The sequence below is a fragment of the Megascapheus bottae genome, chromosome 7 (assembly GCF_031878675.1).
Source record: "Megascapheus bottae isolate mThoBot1 chromosome 7, mThoBot2.hap1, whole genome shotgun sequence".
In the NCBI taxonomy this organism is placed as follows: domain Eukaryota; kingdom Metazoa; phylum Chordata; class Mammalia; order Rodentia; family Geomyidae; genus Megascapheus; species Megascapheus bottae.
In genome coordinates this window covers 10,782,968-10,801,728 of record NC_143515.1, presented here as the reverse complement: position 1 = coordinate 10,801,728, position 18,761 = coordinate 10,782,968, and the positions used below count along the sequence as shown (strand labels likewise).

Here is an 18,761-nt window from a genome sequence, read left to right as displayed (position 1 = left end):
GGCAAAAAATAAAATAAAATAAAAATAAAAAAGAACAGATTTCTTTCCCCCCCCCAAAAAAAGTGGGTGGGGGGGGGGAAGGAAGTTGGAATATCAGAGGAGAAACCAGCTTCCAGGAAAACAGATTCTACTCTGAGCAGTGTCTCACCTGTTCTGGAGAGGTCTCTGCCCTCTTCTCAATGAGTCAGGGCCCAGCTCTTCTTGTACAGTCTCACCAAAAGAATGTGACAGTACCACTCCTTTGGGCTATCTCCTTCCCCATTCCCCCAGCCAAATTACTTCCCCTCAGTAATTTTTTCAGTAGTCTTACATCTCTTCTTTTGCCTAGCATTCTAAAGAAAGGCCTCACCCAAACAGTTAAGATATTAACTGCAAACTAATCTTTCTCTTTATTTTCAATCATTTAAAAAATTATGTTTAAATGTTGTACAGAGGTTTCAATTCAGCATATGAATTTATGTATGTAATACATTCATTAGAGGTAGAGAACCAGGACATCAAAATCATTAAAATATATAAGAATCCCCCTTATCTAGCTTCATGCATCAATTAACACAAAGCATATACACTGTTGTGAGATTTAACTTGCAAAAAAAGTTAGGGATGGGGGAGGGGGAGGGAAGGACAAACAGACCCTGGTGACAAAGACCCACTCAGCAAGTGGCTTTCTGGACCACTGTCTCACTTCTTTTTTTTTTTTTTTTTTTGCCAGTCCTGGGCTTGGGCTCAGGGCCTGAGCACTGTCCCTGGATTTTCTCAAGGCTAGAGCTCTACCACTTGAGCCACAGCACCACTTCTGGCTTTTTGTTATGTATGTGGTACCGAGGAATAGAACCGGGGTCTTTGTGCATGCTAGGCAAGCGCTCTACCATTAGGCCAAACTCCCGGCCCCCACTGTCTCACTTCTTAACCTCTTTATTCAAGCTCTTTGTATTTCATCAGTTCTCCAAGATGGTGTTCTAAGACAATACTCTATACACTGACCTTTAAATGTGATTTCTTTTTACCAAGTGTTGGCTCTGGACTATTGGCTTTTAAGCAATGAGCAATCTGGACTTTAGTCCAATAAAGAGGACCTATTGTCTCCCAATTCTCCAAGCTCTGTTCTGCTACTATGAACAAATAGCAGTGGAATGATTTAACTACATTTAATTAACATGCCTCATTAGTTTAATGAGTATGACAACTGATATAATTTCGACTCTAATTCAGGAGGTCAATCACCTAGTGCTTTGGTCTATATGGGTCCCCTCAAGTTTCATCCATTAAAACAAAATAATCAATGTGTTGGTATTAACATATGGAGCTTTAGGAGGTGATTAGATCATTAGGGCTTTTGTAGATGGGATTGATGCTTTAAGAAAGTGCTAGAGAGAACTAGCTAGGTAAGTCCATTGCCTTTCTGTCTTTTGCTATGTGAAGGCACAAAAAAAAGCCTCCACTAAACATGTAATACTGGCATTTCTAACTAATACTAGCATTTAGAACTAATCATTTTCTAGAACTATAAGAAATAAATATCTGTTGTTTATGAATTACCTAGTCTCAGGTACTTGGTTACAGTAGCCCATAATGCCTGAGACATCTCTGAAGTGTCTATGGACATTTCTTTAAACAACGGAAAAATGGAGAGTTCCCTCCGAGCAGAAAAAGTCCAGACTGTCTTTCAGCTTCCTTTTCCTATCCAGGCCTTGAAGTGTCCCCATCTCAGTCAATGGTAGTTCCATCTTCTCCTTGTTCTAGACAAGAAGCAAAATGGCAAGCTTACTCCCCATCCTCTTCTCACATCCCAATTCTGTTAGCTCCATCTTTTCCACAGATACAGACTTCGATCTGCTCAGTTGAGCTGTTGACCACCATCCCTTCCACAGTCTGTCTACAACACCACCTCTAACGCCATGCACCTTCCAGCTGCATCTTCATTTTGTCTCCCCCACACCTCCCTGTTGGTTAGACCTTGCCTAATGTCGCTTGGATCAAACCACCATAATCCAAGCCACCATAATCTTCCTGGGAAGATAGCAGGATAGTGCCTTTAGTTTCTTTATGTCCTTCCTGAATCTCAGCTTCTTTGAGACTCTTGAAGGGCACTCCAGCGTAGAATTGCAGCCCAGCTACTTGTAGATCCTCTACAAATCATGAACCTTCAGAGAAGTTTCTGAGGAAGTAATCTGAAAACAATCTGCCCTGAAAAAAATGTTTTAAATTGTTTGTGCCGAGCAACAAAGATACCATCAAGTCCTAAATGTTCAGTGTCTAAAAGATGAGAATAATGGGCTCAAGATGGTAGATAGAGATAGATGGTAGATATAATGTTGGGGAGTGCCAAACAGCTGTGGATGGGGGTGGCAGAGCACTGCCGGAACACCTATGCTATCACAAACTCTCTCACCCTCTCACACTTGAGCCACTGATTCCTAAATGCCTACACTTTCCTGCTTCTGTACCCCATGCTGTTTTAGTGTTCATGAGCTGGCAATCATTTTAATGAAAAGTTGAAAGAGGACCCATCACGGAGAAGGCCTTAGGAACACAAAAATGAACAGAAAGGCTTCATCAGGAACCATGACACAAAAAAATGTAGTAAGGGCCAGGAGTTTGGCCTAGTGGTAGAGTGCTTGAGTAGCATGCACAAAGACCTGGGTTTGATTCCTCGGTACCACATACATAGAAAAAAGCCAGAAGTGGTACTGTGGTTCAAGTGGTAGAGCACTAGCCTTGAGAAAACCCAAGGACAGTGCTTAGGTCCTGAGCCCAAGCCCAGGATTGGCAAAAAATAAACTAGTAAAATCATGAAAGGCAATCTGAGGTCATATTAGAGTTGGTTAATCCTTTTCTAAAATCTCCCCAATTTATTAAACACATAGCTTGCTGCTCCTTTCCAGGCAGGGCTCCCAAGCCCCCAGGGGCTAGTACCAAGGATTCTGTGGGTATTTTCTTGGGATGAATCAATCTAGGTTCTTAACCATTCCCTCTCTCACTCCAATGCATGCAACTTCACTTGTCATCTAATTATCATGGAAGTTTCCCAACACAGCAAAAATAATGGAATCACTGTGTTGAGCCCAACAGTCCAGGACTGCCTATTTAGTCCCTAGACAATGCCTACCAGTGTCCCTGCTGTCTTCTCTCTCCTGAAGCTGCCAATGTCTCTGACAAGAGTTATTTCTTGTTCCAACGTCAACTCAAGTCACTTGAAGCACTCACACAATTAACTGAAAATTCCTTCGAATGTTGGCCAGAATGGCCTTCAATTAAAGCCATTGAAATTTCCAGGTAAGTGTATAAAAAGACTAGAAAAAACTATCTAGTATTTCAATTAACTCCTATTTCAAAGAAGGCAGGCAGTTCCCAGAACAAGAGTCAACTGAAGAAGAAACTAGCTTGCTTCTCTGTGACATGTGGATTAGCTTATCCCTGAGTATGGGTCCATAAAGATCACACATAAACATGGTACATACTCAAGATGTACCTTACCCACCCAAGCACTTATTAAAGGTGGGTTCTAGGAAGACTATAGAATATAAACCCACCCTGGCTCCTCTGTGGCTGGTGGGGGTTTCCAAACTTCAATAGCAAGCTGGGTATGGCCCATCCTTTGCATGAAACAGGTCTCTTTCCTTCCATTCCTTCATTTACCCAAACCTAAGGCTGGAGCAGAGGCTTCTAACCTCTCCTAACCAGAGATGATGAGTGCAACATGGACCCTGACCTCCACATACCATGGTAGCCTCCACTTCACACTCTGCTTTTCCTTTTCTCTTTCCCCTGTAGAAGAGAGGGGCCACAGTTGCTCTTGTTCCCCAGGAACAGCCCCAGAAAAAAGGAAGATTCCTGAGGCAGTGACCTGGCCCCTTCCACAGCAATGCCCTTTGCCTTACCCTGATAGTGCTTCCTATGAACCACAGGCTTAGACTCTCTGGGGTTCAGCCATGAGGCTGTCATAGTACTGAAGATTCACGTCCTCACCAAAATACCATACATAGCAGTCACCCTTATCTGTGGTTTCAGTTTCCAAGGTTGTAGACCAACTACAGTTGAAGATATTAAATCTAGAAATATTTCATAAATTTTAAACTTCCTGACATTCTGGGAATAATGTAATCTCAAACTATCCTCCTTGATACTATCTGGAATATGAGTCATTCCTTTGTCCGGTCTCCTCTATTCCTCTCAATGTATAGGCTACTTGCCTATACATTTAAAAGCCATCTCAATTATGAGACCCACTGCATAATATCAAAGAGCTTGTTTTCAAGAAATCCTTATTTAACTATGACAATTACTATATATGTTAATAGTCTATTTACAAATCAAATTATGTGATAGATTAGGAAAACCATGGTCAGAAGCCAGTCTGGGCATACATAAGATTCCCTTCTCAAACAATAGTTTGGTGCAACAGCATACACCTGTCATCCCAGCTGCTCTGGAATCTGACATTAGCAGGAATGAAGTTCCAAGCTAGTCCACACAGAAAAATCTGTACAACTCTATCTAAATGGAAAAAAACCTGGGGCATGGTGGCACATGCCTATTATCCCAGCAACAACAGAAAACCTAAAATAGGCAGATCATGGGACAGGCCTGTACCTGGGCAGAAAATGAGACCCTATCTCAAAAATAACCAGGGCAAAAAAAAAGGGCCAGTCTAGGTGGCAAACTCAAGACGATGCCCATGACTCCTTCCTTCTCCATTTGTAAATGTTCCTCCAGGGTTTCATCAATTCTCTTATTTCCAACTCTCTGGAGAAGGTTAGAGAGGAGGAGACCAAGGACTACCAAGCCAATCATGCTTCTGACAGCTCTCCTGCCTCATCTGGCCTCCAGAGAGAGATACACGTCCCCTAAAAATCTCTTTGGATAGTAATTCTCACTGGGGAGGAGACACAACCATGACATGGCTTTTAAGCGCCTTCCCTGTCACTTGATTCCTTGACTTGATCCTTAAGCATACTATAGAGCATTCAAAACTTTTGTTTGTCAGTCCATCCGTTTTGTCTGTTTCTATGGTGCTGGGGGTTAAGCCTAAAGTTTCTCCCATGAGCTCTACTAATGACTGAGCTACATTCCTTGCCTGAGATGATACTTGGTAGAGGGTTCCCTCAAGGGCACGCTTTAACGAAAGTTACAACCTAAACATAGGCTCTGGTGGCCTATAATCTTAGCTTCCCAGGAGGCTGAGGTCTGAGGATCACAAGTCAAAGCCAGCCCAGGAAGAAAGTCCAGTAAGACTCTTATTTCCAACTAAATATTACAAAGCCAGGAAGAAGATAGGTGGCACACATGGCACTAGCCTTCAGCACAAAAGCTCAGAGATAGTACTTAGGCCCTGATTTCAAGCTCCACGACTGGCACAAACAAAAACAAAACAACAAACAAACAGGCCTTCCTAGCCCAGTGTTCTTTCCTTTATCTAAAATAAAGCACAGAGCTAATTAATTCAAGTTACCACCAAATGCTAACTATAAACATCATCTTTTTCACTTGATTTTTCTTTCCTTTTTTTTTTGCAGTATTGGAGTTTGAACTCACAAACAAATGTTGTTATGTTATTGTTCAGCTCTTTTGCTTATTTTTCAAATAGGGTCCCACATTTATGCTTGGGTTGGTCTGGGCCAAGACCTTCCTATTAAGCTTCTTTCATAATTTAGGAGGACAGGCAAGCACTACCACATGTTGAGATTGGATCCCTTGAATGTTTTGCCTTGGCTGACTTGAAACTACAACCTTCATGGTTTCCACCACCCAAATAATGAAGATTACAGGAATGGGCCACCATAACCGGCTCATTTTTCAAGTATGTGCACATGCATTAGTTCCATCCTACATTGTTTGCCAGAATATTATTTTCTTCTTCCTAGCTGACCCGCTGGAAGGAAACACTTCAGATTCATGACATAAAAACAGTATTTCCTTCCTTGGCCCTCCCCATCATCTTTACAGGGAGGCACTCCTATGTGGCTGCCCAGGCTCGGATCAGATCTCCAGCCTGCTCATTAAGCAACACGTATAGCAAGAGGAACTGATTATTCCCAGAGAAGACAAAAGATAGGACTAGAGGGTGAGAGCCATTTCTTTGTATCATTGATGCTTGATTTTCTTTTCTTAAGTTATAATTAATCTTTGAAAAAATATTGCCAATATCCTCTTTTTTTTTTCTGAGATAGGATTTCACTATGCAGTCCAGGGTAACCTTTAGTTTGAGATCCTACTGCCTCTGCTTAACAAGCATGGTAGGTACTAGCATGGACCACCCATTCCTGGCTTGTCAATTATTTTTGTCAAGAAATATTTCAAAATACACATTAAAAAAATAAGAAGTTGTGAACAAGATTGACAATATCTACAAACAGTAATGCAAAAATGTCTTCCATTTCTGACCATGGAGATGGCACTACCAAACATCTTGCACAGAAAAAAGAGTTTTTCAGTAAATATCTAGAATGGGTAATACACTGCCCCCTGACTACAGGGCTGGATATCTGTGGTGACAGGGCCCTCTAATTCTTTCTATATAGCATTTAAAATTAAAATTTCTTTCCCTTTTCTAATTTCAACATATTTTATTCACTCACTAAAGTACAGATTTGGCAAATGAAAACTGTTGTCAAGGTCCCTTGAGAAAATAGCCTTTATCTTCCTCTTTTTCACACTAAGACACACATACTCCATATTTCAATAGAAAAACATGTGTTCCCTTTCCTTAAACCCCCAGCCCCAAGTCCTCTCTCAGGTTTCAAAGGAAGTACCACAAAGAAAGTGAGCCAGCTGACTACTTGAGCCTTGGCTGGTCATAACAATGGGAAGCTGAGGAGAAGTAACACACTCTGGAAGTCCTGCCACTGGAACTTTGAAAGCCAGGCTTTGGTTTTCTTGAAAGTGAGTAATTATCTTACTATCTGGGCATACTAATGGAGCTTTGGAAAAACAAAGGGAAGATACTTATTCCCTAAGATGGTTTCAGTCTCACTACAAGTGCTGGTGTTTGTGTGCTGCATCACACCATACAGAACTGAACCTCCAGCCAAACCTACCAGCAGCCCAGTTCCTCACAGTACTCCTGCCAATCTCCTCCATCCCCTTGCCTCTCTCTTTGCAGTAGGAGGGCATATGTGCCTGAAGAAGCACTGGCAGATTCACTTCAAAAACATTGTTTACTTATAGATCACTACTGAGTGAAGAGAATTTATAATAAAGTTAATTGCACTTCATATGACTAGAGTTGGGTAGATTATCTTCATAATCATTAAGAAAGCCTCTCTATTCTTTCATTATGTTTTTTTTGTTGTTGCTGTTGTTGTTGTTGTTGCTATTGTTGTTGTTGTTTTGGTGGCCCTGGTGGATGAACCCAGGAATTTGCAAATACAAGCCAAATTCTTTAAGACTAAACTTAGATCCATTACTTGGAAAGCTTATTTTCTAATTCATAAAAAGTGTCAAAATTTGAGTCATGAGAAAACATGACATTTTCTGAGCAGCAACAAAATTCCATAAAGGGTTCTGAATGTGACAAAACAGCCACAGATCGATGAATTGATGGGAAGGCTGTTATTTTTGGAACAAGGCAGGAAGCCAGAAAACTAGGGATGACCTAAGCCTTCAAGTTAGTAGCATCAACCAATTCTGTTTTCTAGCCTCCTCACCAAAATATCAAAATTAAGGAACAATGCCCCAGTCCTCTAGGTTACCTGGAAATGAAGGGAAACATTTTGCATGCTTTGCTATGCATAGATCTCTAGCAAAGTGAAGTTACATGCTTGCTTTAGCTTTAAAAATGGAATATTGTTTGACTGTTCATTGTTGGCTGAACATTTGGTTAAGACCTAAAAGGACTTTAGTACTCCACGTTCTAAGAAGAAAGAGGAGGGGAAGAGGAAGGGAGGGAGGGAGGGAGAGAGGGAGGGAGGGAAAAGGAAGGAAAAAGGAAGGAGGGGAGGGGAGACAGGGAGGGGGAGGGGGAGGGGAGAGAAAGGAGAAGAGACAGGAGACAGAAGATGGGGAGAGGGGGAAAGGGATAGGAGGGCAGAAGAACAGCAGGAGGAACAGCAGCAGCAGCAAATGATGATGACAACAGCCTCAGACTTTATTCCAGGATGTCTCTGGAGAGAAGTCTAACGCTTTGGCTATAGTTGTATGATTCTTTCCCCTAGTAGCCTGACTATAGCTCTTAAAGATGACAGTGGCAGGGATCTTAAAAACTTAAGAAAAAAAAAGTTTTTTTAGGAAAAGAAGCATAAGCAATGACTCTAAAGCCCATGTGTTTCTTTGGGGGATCCTTCTGAAATGCCCACTGCTGCGGTTGCTTCAAATAGGCCGGAGAGGTGCCAGCTGACACTTGGCACCCTCATGCTCAAGAAGGAGCATTGTTCATTGCTGCATCAGATATTTCAACTCAAACATTAGTGAAGATGAGGCCAATAAAGGAGGGACTCAGAAGCAAAGAACAAAGAATAGCTCTGAGGGCTCTGTCCTCAAGAGGTGAAGTTTCTGTCCTTCACTGGCAAGCGGGCTCAATGGTCTCAACACCCTCTAAGGGGACTCCATAGGAGCCTAAAATTTAGATTCAAAGTTGTCCTTTTTCTTAACAGGTACCAAGCCAGGCACATGCAGAGGACACACAGCTGGATAAGAAGTAATCCCTTTCTGCAAGGATCTAGAAGTATAATGAGGAAATAAGACACTGAAATAATCCAAGACCAAAATACAAATAAATCACCTGCCCAGTGCTATGGAGCAAGTAAGAAGGAATCCTAAAGCCTGGCAAAAGAGGCCCCAGGCAAGGTGTGGACAGAAATAAGCTCAAATGCTTCAGGTATACTCAGTGAAAGTAAGTAATTGAAAGGAACAGGAATGTCCAACATTCTAAGGGACAGGAAAAAAAATGGGGATAGGGTGAGTTCTGGGGACTTTTACTATCAGATCGTCAGGCTAGGCTTCAGCTTATGGGCAACGCAGAACTCTCAAGAGTTGTAATCATTCAAATAAATCCAGGAAGTATTAATGCTCTCCTAGAACTCTCCAACTGGTCCTTTGAGAACAAACATTGTTCACTCAGTACAAACTTGCCCACTCTACAAGGATCACATTGACGAGCATCATGACACTGCTCAGCCTCAGCTTCGTAAGGCTGGATTCAGATGATACTCACTAAGAAATAGATGGGCAACACTCCCTGCCAACACTAAGAGAGCAACTTCTGTGTCCCAGAAGGCCTCTGGAGAACTCCAATGATCAATCTGGCATCAAACAACTAAGTCTCAAGTCAGATTAGCTCTGAAAGAAGCTATAATTGTTTAAAGTAAAAACCCAACAGCATCAACAGCAACTAAACTAAAATCACCTTGCATTTCAACACACTGTTCAGTTTCAGCTTCATTAGCAAAAACGTTATACTAAGGCCACTTTTTACCTTTGAGCCAGGCCTCCTAGATAACTTTGACCTAAACAGTGCAACAATAAGCCTGCTCAAGAAAGTTGCTAGAACCATCTTCATTGTCACTGTGGCCATGGTTTCCAAAGAAAATGAGAAAGTCAGGATATCTGCATAACTGTAAGAAAAATGTCAGGAGTTAATTTTCCCATTATTTCCCAAAATTTGCAGCTGAATGATGAACTGGAAAGGATGCACTGAGAAACAGGCCCCAACAATTGTCTGCCTGCCACAAATTGCATGTAAAACTGCTATCACCAGGAACAGTGACAGTAAAAGCTAATTAAAATCTCTATGCTTTTACATTTTTAAAAGCATTCTTGTTATTCTGTAATAGAGAGAACAGAGAAAATGTACCTTCCAAATTAATTTTTTTTATAACTGTTCCCATCTCCCACAGGAAGAAACCTGTAGAGAAATTAAAAGGTGGGACCTGTAAGGTAGCAGGCACATCCTCCAAGTCTCTCAATGCTCCTTTATCACCCCACCTCCTCAGCACTTGTCAGACCACTGATGGGAGAAGAGGGCAGGCCTCCCTCAGGTGGGATGCTCCCCCTCCTCTGAGGAACTCAGGCACCCAGGAGAACACTGGTTTGTCCTAATATGGTAGGACTATTACCAGACCCTGTAAACACGACTTAGAACTAGGCTCTTAGAGGCCAGCTGCACACCCATGAGTGGGTGTGAACACATTCACACGTCATTCCAGAGTACTATTTGGGAAGGAACTGATGTATGAAGGCAGAGAAACTCTGCACTAAACCAAAGATGGTAAGCCCAATATCGGCAGCTGAAATCTCACACAGTCACTCAGCCCATCACCAAAGCACATATTCATCAACCACAAGTGAGAGGCAGAGCTGACAGACAGAAATGACATACACGTGGGACCCCTGAGCTCTTGGTCTGGCTCAGGCTTTCATAGGCTCACCAGGCTCAGGCAAATCACAACTTAGAGCACTTAGTGCCTCCTGCCAGATGTGGATCCCTCCTGCCCGGACTCATTCACCTCTTTCCTCCAAAATACTACACCACATCAGTAGGATACACGAAATAACATGCTTACACTGCTTTGCCATTTGCTCCTTACAGAAAAGCTTGCCCGCTCAGGTAGATCATTACTCTGTCTCAGTGAGGCCATCAATTTTTAATGACGGGTAATATCTTGATCTTAATCGTTCTATGTACAATTCCCACGTCTGTGACAGACAGGACTATGCTACTCTGTTATCTCCACTGTGGGCAAAAAAACTACAGTATTTCTGAGTTGCAGGCACTCATGGAGCTATGGCCTCCACCATAACTTTGCACTGTGGTTTGTGGGCATTCTTACAATGCATTTTTAGAAGTATTATTACCTGGAGTATTTGAATTAGCTAAGAATGTAAGTGTAAAATAAATACTACTCAAGTTTAATAACTGGCAACTATCCCATCAGAAACAATGACAAAGATTCTCTCTTTGGCCATACTTAGGCTCCTGAACTTTGGCCCCATCTGTGCACTTTCTTATAAAATCCAGTTTTAGCAAAATGGATTAGAGCCCTGCTAAGTGAGTTTAGCAAGAATTTCCTGTCTTTGATGTCTAGCCACCATCTATATCTGATCAGGTTCCTTAGACTCCAGTAACCTCTATCCCGTACACTCCAGGAGATATCTGGTAACCCTGGTCTGTCATCATCAAGAATCCTGACAGTCTAGCATAACCAGAATCCTCTGGCCCCTTATGTTTCCTCTTCAGAATTTTCCATCAACTGATCCCTACTCTGTTCTGTGGATATAAATTCCATATCTATGCTATATTCAGAGTCATTTCAATTGCCATCCTGCCCAGTCACATTCTGTTATACTGGTCCTTGGACCTATAGAGATGGTCCTGAATAATGTCTTCCTTACTGCACTTTAACTTAACATCACTGAACAGCATTTTTGTTAAGGGCAGACATGCAGTTTAGCATAGTCTAGTCTAGAGATGGGTTCTCAGTGTGTACAGGTTGGCTTTAACCTGCTATGTAGCCCAGTCTGGCTTCAAACTCAAGACCTGTCTGCCTAAGCCTCCCAAGTACTGACATTACAGTTTACCATCTCCAACTCCAGACATGACCTTTCAGAAACACAGAACCTGTAGTAGCACACCATATCTATCCCAACCCCAACCAGCAGTGTCTCTATGAGAAAGCTTGTCTCTGAGTCCAAACTCAACTATCAGAAAACATGGAAGATATTCCTACACTAAATAAAGCGGAAATGGTGAGACAAAGGATGAATCAATGCAACAGCGATATGCACAGAACACTATGTTGGAAACAACTTTACAACTTGGGGAGAAGGGAGCTAGGGGGGAAACAGGAGAAAACGAGGGAGTAGGTAATACTGTTCAACAATAAATGTACTCATTACTTATGTAATTGTAACCCCTCTGTATATGACATTTACATAAAACAATCTAATTTTAAAAAAAGAAAGTAGGGAAAGGCTTTATAAGCCACATGTCACTACATTTAATAACACTAGACCTTGCTAAAGGTTAAATGAACAGGATGTGAGGTAGAATTCATATTTAAATCTTAAATTGCACGTTCCGAAGAATGACAACCTAATGTGACAAGTGGGAAGACTTACCTAGGAATTAGATATGGTCCTGCCAATGATACCTATGGCTTTGATGGTTTGAACCCTAGGCTACAAACCCACAAACCAGGCTAGACAGTCTGAAATCTGTACCCTCTTGATCAATGAAGGTTATCAACCAAGTCAAGAAGCATTCTGCTTTTCCAAAAGGGAGTCTCTTCCTGACTTTGAAAGGTCACAGCAGTAATCAAAAGATTTTGTGTGGAGTCTGAGACATGAGACCCTAGCTACTTTCCCTCCATTTTACTATGTTCCTAAAACTGATCCAAAATACTAAAAGAACTAATAAATAAATTCCAAGTGGGTTTTAGCTTGTCAACAGTTCAGCCTTTTAAAGCACAAATTCTAGAATTCTGCACTCATCTGATTACTTGGAGCAACATTCAAGAAAAGCCTTAAAATTTCAAATGAAGTCAAATAAATGTAGCACTCTATAGATCAAACCCTATACCAAACAAGAGGATCAAACCCTATACCAAAACAGAGAAAGTGTAAAAGCCATTCTAAAAATACTCTCTGATGAGTGATGAACCACCATTGGGCTTTGGAGAAAAAATAAAGGGAACAAACTCCAAAACAAATCCAGAATTTCTGCTTACCTGTGATCTTGTTCCCATAGGCCACTGACACCAGACAGTCCCACAGCAAGTGGACAGACGGCATCTATTACTAGGCTGACCAGTAAATAGATCTGAAAGGAGACATAGAGAGGACAGTCTCCAGAACAGCCTTTTTGCCTCTTCTATTCATATGCATATTTTTATAACATGGAAGGAGGCTGCTTTCCCTGCTAGACATTGGCAGCAATGCTGGTGGGTACTGAGAAAGAACACTGTGACTCCACATCAGACATGCACTTGTTTGCTCAGGTAGCTTTAAGAAAGAGTCGCAGACTAGGGGTTTAAATAACAGCAATATATTTTCTCATGGTTCTGGAGGCTGAGAAGTTCAGCTGATTCAGTTCCTGGAAAGAGCTCCCTTTCCCTCTCCCTCTCCCCTGCCTTCCCCTATTACCCTCTCCTTCATTCTCTCTGGCTGGCATACAGTGCTTTTTTGCTGTTTTATATGATTTCCCCCTCTCTCTTTTGGTAGCATTGAGATTTGAACTCTGGGCACCCCCACACACACTACCACTTGAGCCACATCCACAAAGCATTAGGAGAGTTTTATGTTTTTGCCCAGGACTGGCGTCAGACCCTAATCCTCCCAAGAAGTTGGACCACAGACAAATTATCACCACACCTGACCCGCTGACTAAATTGGGATCTTGCAACTTTTGGGGTGGGCTGGCCTCCAACCATAATTGTCTTGAGCACCACCTTCCAAGTAGTTGGAACAACAGCTGTGTGCCACACCACTCTTATTACCTCATTTAACCTTACTTCTTTACAGACCCAAGCAAGCAAATGGAGGTCAGAACTTCAACACATGAATCTGAGGAGGCTACAAGTTAGTTCGTAACAACATATCCCAAGATCAGGGGGAAAGGCTACTAGTTCCTGGTCACAAAGCAAAGAGCAGAAGCAGAACATTCCAGCCCAATGTGTAAACTCCAGGCCTCAAGTGTCTCCCACACTGCAGGTCTGATCCCTCTATCTTCACAACCCAAGGTCAGGTATGCACATGTTGTGATTAGAACAGAAAACTGGACCCACAGTAAACCAGAGGGCTAAAGACCACATCCAGAAAGCTGATATTTCTTTTCCAGTAAGATTTTTTAACACAGTAAAATTTTAATACTTTGTTTTACCTTTATAATACAAACCCCTTGAGGATGGAAAGGGCATAGACTTCTTTACCTCATTTTCCTCAATTCTCTGTGAATGCTTTCCCCTATGCATTAAGATGAGTTTCTAGTGCCACTTCTTATTCCCTCCTCCAATCCCAGCGAGATGCAGAAACATCATTCCCATGTACCTGAATCCCACTTTCCCCTTTACCATTTGTTACTGTCATATACGTTACACCTAAACATGTTATAAACTCCAAAATATAGGTCTACAGTTATTACTTTGTGTGACTTGATATCTTCAATGCCAGGATGAGGGGACAGCAAGTACAAAGTTACAGAGTTAGCTATCTGAACCTCTTGAGGATCATGTCTGGATCTCATCATTCTAAAGTATGCTTATCATTTCCTCTCAAATACAGATTTGGTCCATCTGCCTCCTTTATGCTGCTATTTTCAGATCTTCTACTTTTCTAAATATTGTAGGCCCAACAACATAATTATGTGCATATAATTTCATAAACTGCCTTATAAAATCATTTTAAAAGACAAAAGGAATCAATTATGCATTTTAAATGTCTTTTGTAATTACATAATTATTTTACTGGCACAGTTTCTTCATTCTCATTGAATCTAAATTGCTGTCAATGGTCATTTATTTTCAGCCTAAAGAACTTCCTTTAGTATTTCCTACTAGGTAGTTCTACTCAATAATACATTCTGGGGTTTAATCTTTTTGTTCTGGTTTTTGCTTTGTGCCAATTCTAGTGGGATGACCTCCAGGCAGCTCACTCTCACTCCATTGTTTTGCTCATGATTGGTGATCTACCTAATGAGCCACACCCCTTCTTGATCCCTTTCCCACAGTCACAGTTCATTGGAGATTAGAGTTTCATAGATTTGGCTACCTCGGTTGGCTTCAAACTGAGACTCTGTATTTTACACTGTAAGCAGTTAGGATTATAGATGTGAGCTGTCAGCACTTGGCTTTTGTTTATGTTTGGTTTGGGCCTTTTTAAATCTGAGAATGTCTTTAGTTCACCTTCATTTCTGAAAGGTAGTTTTGCTGGGTATAATATACTGGGTTAACATATTCTTTTCTTTGCTTGTTCTTTTTCTTTCAGGACTTTGAATTTGTTATTATATTGTCTTCTAGGTTTCTCTGTTTCTAATGAGAAATACAGGACTGCTTCCTACAATGAGTAGTTTTTTTTCTTTGTCTTTCAAACTTTTTGCTATGATGTGCCTTGGACTAGATATTTTATAATTTAACCTATTCAGTGTTCATTGTTTCTTGAATTTGATTATCAATGTTCTTTGTCAAATTTGAGGAGTTTCTATCCATTATTTCTCCAGGTATCTTTTGCTCGTATACTTATCTCTTTCTCCTCCCCTCCTTGTACTCTTAATACACATTACTGTCTTATTACTTCTCTGAGATTTTGTTTACTTTCTTCATTTTTTCCTTTTCTCTGCATTGCATAATTTCTATTATTGTATCTTCAAGTTCACAAATTCTTTACTATAAAAATCTGGGCCCCCTCTCAGACAGCTTCTGTTAACTTTTTTTTTTTTTTCCAGTCCTGGGCCTGAGCACTGTCCTTGGACTTTCTCAGGGCTAGAGCTCTACTACTTGAAACACAGCTCCACTTCTGGCTTTTTTCTATGTATGTGGTACTGAGGAATCAAACCTGGGTCTTCGTGCATGCTAGGCAAGCACTCTACCACTAGGCCAAACTCCCAGCCCTGTTAACATTTTTTTTCCTGTCATATTTTCTTATTTCATTACATGTCTTATAATCTCCTGTTAAAAATGACATTGTAGCCACTCTGGATCATCATCCCTCTCCTCCAGGGCTTGCTTTTGCTTTATTTTTGAGTGATTAGACTGGGCTAGCTTAGTGGAATCCATCCTCATCTGCTGCCACAGTGTATAGTGCCTGATCTTGCTAACAGAAGGCACCACCTTGAGGGTACACAACAGTTTCTCCCTGGTGACAGTGCTTTTACATGGGTTCTCTTTTACTGTGCCCTTTCTGAATTTTTTGGCTATCTGTCTCTTATGTTACCTCACCCATATATTGGGCCCAACAAATTGCTGTCTGATTTCTCTACTGTTTTGGACAAGGCAGTGTGCATAAACTGCTCTAAGTCTGGTCAAATTAGATGTGTTTGCAGAGAGATTTTCTCAGTCCTTGAGGTTTGTTCTGATTCAAGAACAATTCTTGTTTGCTGTTCCTTTCCTCATTGCTTGGCCACGGTGTTTTCAGCTGCTTTCATGAAGCTGCCAGCCTCTTAATTGCTTACCACCAAAATCTCAGTATTTATTGAGAGTATTCTTAGGCTCAAACTCCCTCTTCACTGTATTATAAATAAAGCCAATACTCCAGTGCTTTCTGTTTGACAACCCACTTCTCCTACTTGGCACTGCTCTTAGTCACTGTTCTGGAGGTGGCCTCAGAGTGACACTTACATGTCATAAAAGGGGTACTGGATGGGAGTGTCAACCCAGGGTCCTAAGTGGCCTTCTTAGCTTCACTTTCCAGATGAGAAGCCTTCACCTTATAAGTAAGGTAGGGTGATGGATGGCTATTGGGGGCCCCATGTCACCAGCCTGTTATAAAATAGAGGCTCACACTCTCCTGGAACTTAGCCTCTATCACATGGAGCTTGCGAAAAGGGAACGATTGGGTGATGGTTCAATTCCCCAAAGACTCCTGCTGTTCTTACTAAGATTCAGTAGAATTTCACAAATAGATGTTTATTCATTATTTATGTATCATTAGGATTTGGGGCAGAGAATTTAATTGGGTACTTTCTTTTTTTTTATTTTTTTTAATTGGGTACTTTCTAAACCAATTTTCACCAGTTGCTCTGGTTTTACTGACAAATAGGTTCACAAATTCCCTAAAACTGCCATTTCCAAAAAGGATCCCAAAAAACTTATTCTCAATTTCTTCATCTTTAAGCAAACTACTATATGCAAAATATATATGAACAAAATATTACATGTAAAATTCATTTCATTCTAATGCTCCATTTTAAGAAAGCTGACATTAACCAACAGGAAATGAAATATACTGTGAAGAAACTTTCCCCCAGCAGGAACTAAGCCATGACTTTAAAAAGACATTTTTTGCTTAAAAAAATAATAAGTCACTCAGACATAAATTTTACTTAGCAATTGATTTGTAAAATATGAGAAAAATTTGCTACCATGAGAGTAAACTGCCTTCAGGTAACTCTCTCTACAGAAAGCGTTATTTCATTCTGGGCCACTCATCTAAGAAAGCCAAGTGTTCCAATCAACATTCAAAACAAATATCATGCTCACCCACCTGATAAACAATTGGCTTAGAAAGTCAGGCCTGGGAAAAGTGAGTCACCAGCATGTTCTTGCAAGTCATCATGTACTATCTAGTCCCAAGGGATAGTAGATGGTATTCTCAGAATTGAGGAGGGAACTGGAGCTATGAAGATGCTAGCCAACTACTATCACCTGATGGGCACCTAGTGGGGCAGGTATGGGTAGGGGGATATGCTCCTTAGACTGAAGCTTTAGGACAAACCTATTGGCTCACAGTATTAGGGGAGATATAGATACTAGCTCCAGTGCTATCTCTGCTATGTCATTCAGCAGATGGAGAACAAGATACCATCCATATACAGATTCCTCATTAAAATATGGAAATCCTCAACAACCTACAAAGTCAGTATTTAGCAAACTATAGCTGCTGTTTTACTGGATAGGAGCTCCATGGGCTCTATGTCCCATATGTGATATCTTCACCTATAAAAGCTTGACACCACAAGCTCCAAGGCTTCTTAAATGGCACCTATGGGCATATATTACAGGTTCAGATCCCACAGGCAGGACTGTGACCACTTTCATGATCACACCAAGCCAGTCTTCCCTGAAGAGCCTCAGGGTCTCTAGATTCCTGGCCTCTTAACTCTTTGAAATCTCTCAGACAGCAAGTAACATAGACTTCAGAATAAAATGGGAGTGACTGTCCAAGGGTATGAAGTACAGTCCTTCCAGGGACAGTGTACCATTGGGTCAACTCCTTTAGACAAAACAGACATTACAGTAGGGAACCCTTTGGCCATGGCTTTTGGTCACAAGATACAATTTGGGCGGCAGGGGTTTAAAAGCAACACACACTAGAAGAAATTATCCTGAATACATTATTCTTCTCTGATTTTAAGAAATATTCTGAACCACAGTTAAATTAGAATACAGAGCCAACCCTACCCATGACTGGTATACCTGAGGGTCATTTCCCTGGGGTTCTACTGTACCACTCCTATCATATAAGGCAGAAGATGAACATAGCTCAGGGCTGTGATTATACAGAGGGGTCATCTCTTGGGATGTACAGGATCTTGTTTCCATATTAAACACACCTAGCTTTCTGTCCCTTTTCTGTTTTTACCTTTACTCATTAGATAGGTTCACTCTTTTCACATGCCACTAACTTACCAGTTTTCAGTGTTCTTATCAAATAAAAATGTGCTGCTTCTCCCAGGTTGGAGGCTTGAAAACCAAACTCTCCAAAAGGCTGTGAAAAGACTTTAACAGTTCCTAGATTAGAGCTAGGCCTCAAGAACACTAGGTTTCCTTTCTGTTTCCAGGTCCACCCTGCCCTAAGGTCACAGTTGGCACCTCATGGGATGCTCCTACCTTGGATGTTGCTTTGCCATGAGGTCAGGGCACAGCAGCCCTTTCAGAGGTGGCAGTTACCATAAGTAGAAACCTTACTCAAAACTCAGAAACACCTATCATCTATATTACTTATAATCTAGATGTAATATTCCCCTGGAAATGCACAAAACGAACCCTCATTCTTTTGGGGAATATATTGTGTTTTTTTATTAACTGGGTCTTGGCTGCAATTCGATACAAACAGAACTTGTTTTTCCTACTATCTTCTATCTTACCCAGTTTGGGTTTTCATTATTCACTCCA

The 18,761-nt window shown here is 41.1% G+C and overlaps 1 protein-coding gene across 12 annotated transcripts in view; it reads right to left on the bottom strand.

Annotated features, from left to right (window-relative positions):
- Nucleotides 1–18,761, bottom strand: part of Inpp4a (inositol polyphosphate-4-phosphatase type I A) — a 124,168-nt gene that overhangs the window by 69,678 nt on the left and 35,729 nt on the right. The window contains exon 1 of one of the 12 annotated variants that reach the window (XM_090336469.1): nt 12,663–12,679. The exons of the other annotated variants lie outside the window; for them this stretch is intronic. The gene's annotated coding sequence lies outside the window, so the exon portion shown is untranslated. Of the gene's footprint in view, nt 1–12,662; nt 12,680–18,761 lie in introns of those variants that run through there. 12 annotated transcript variants of the gene reach the window in all.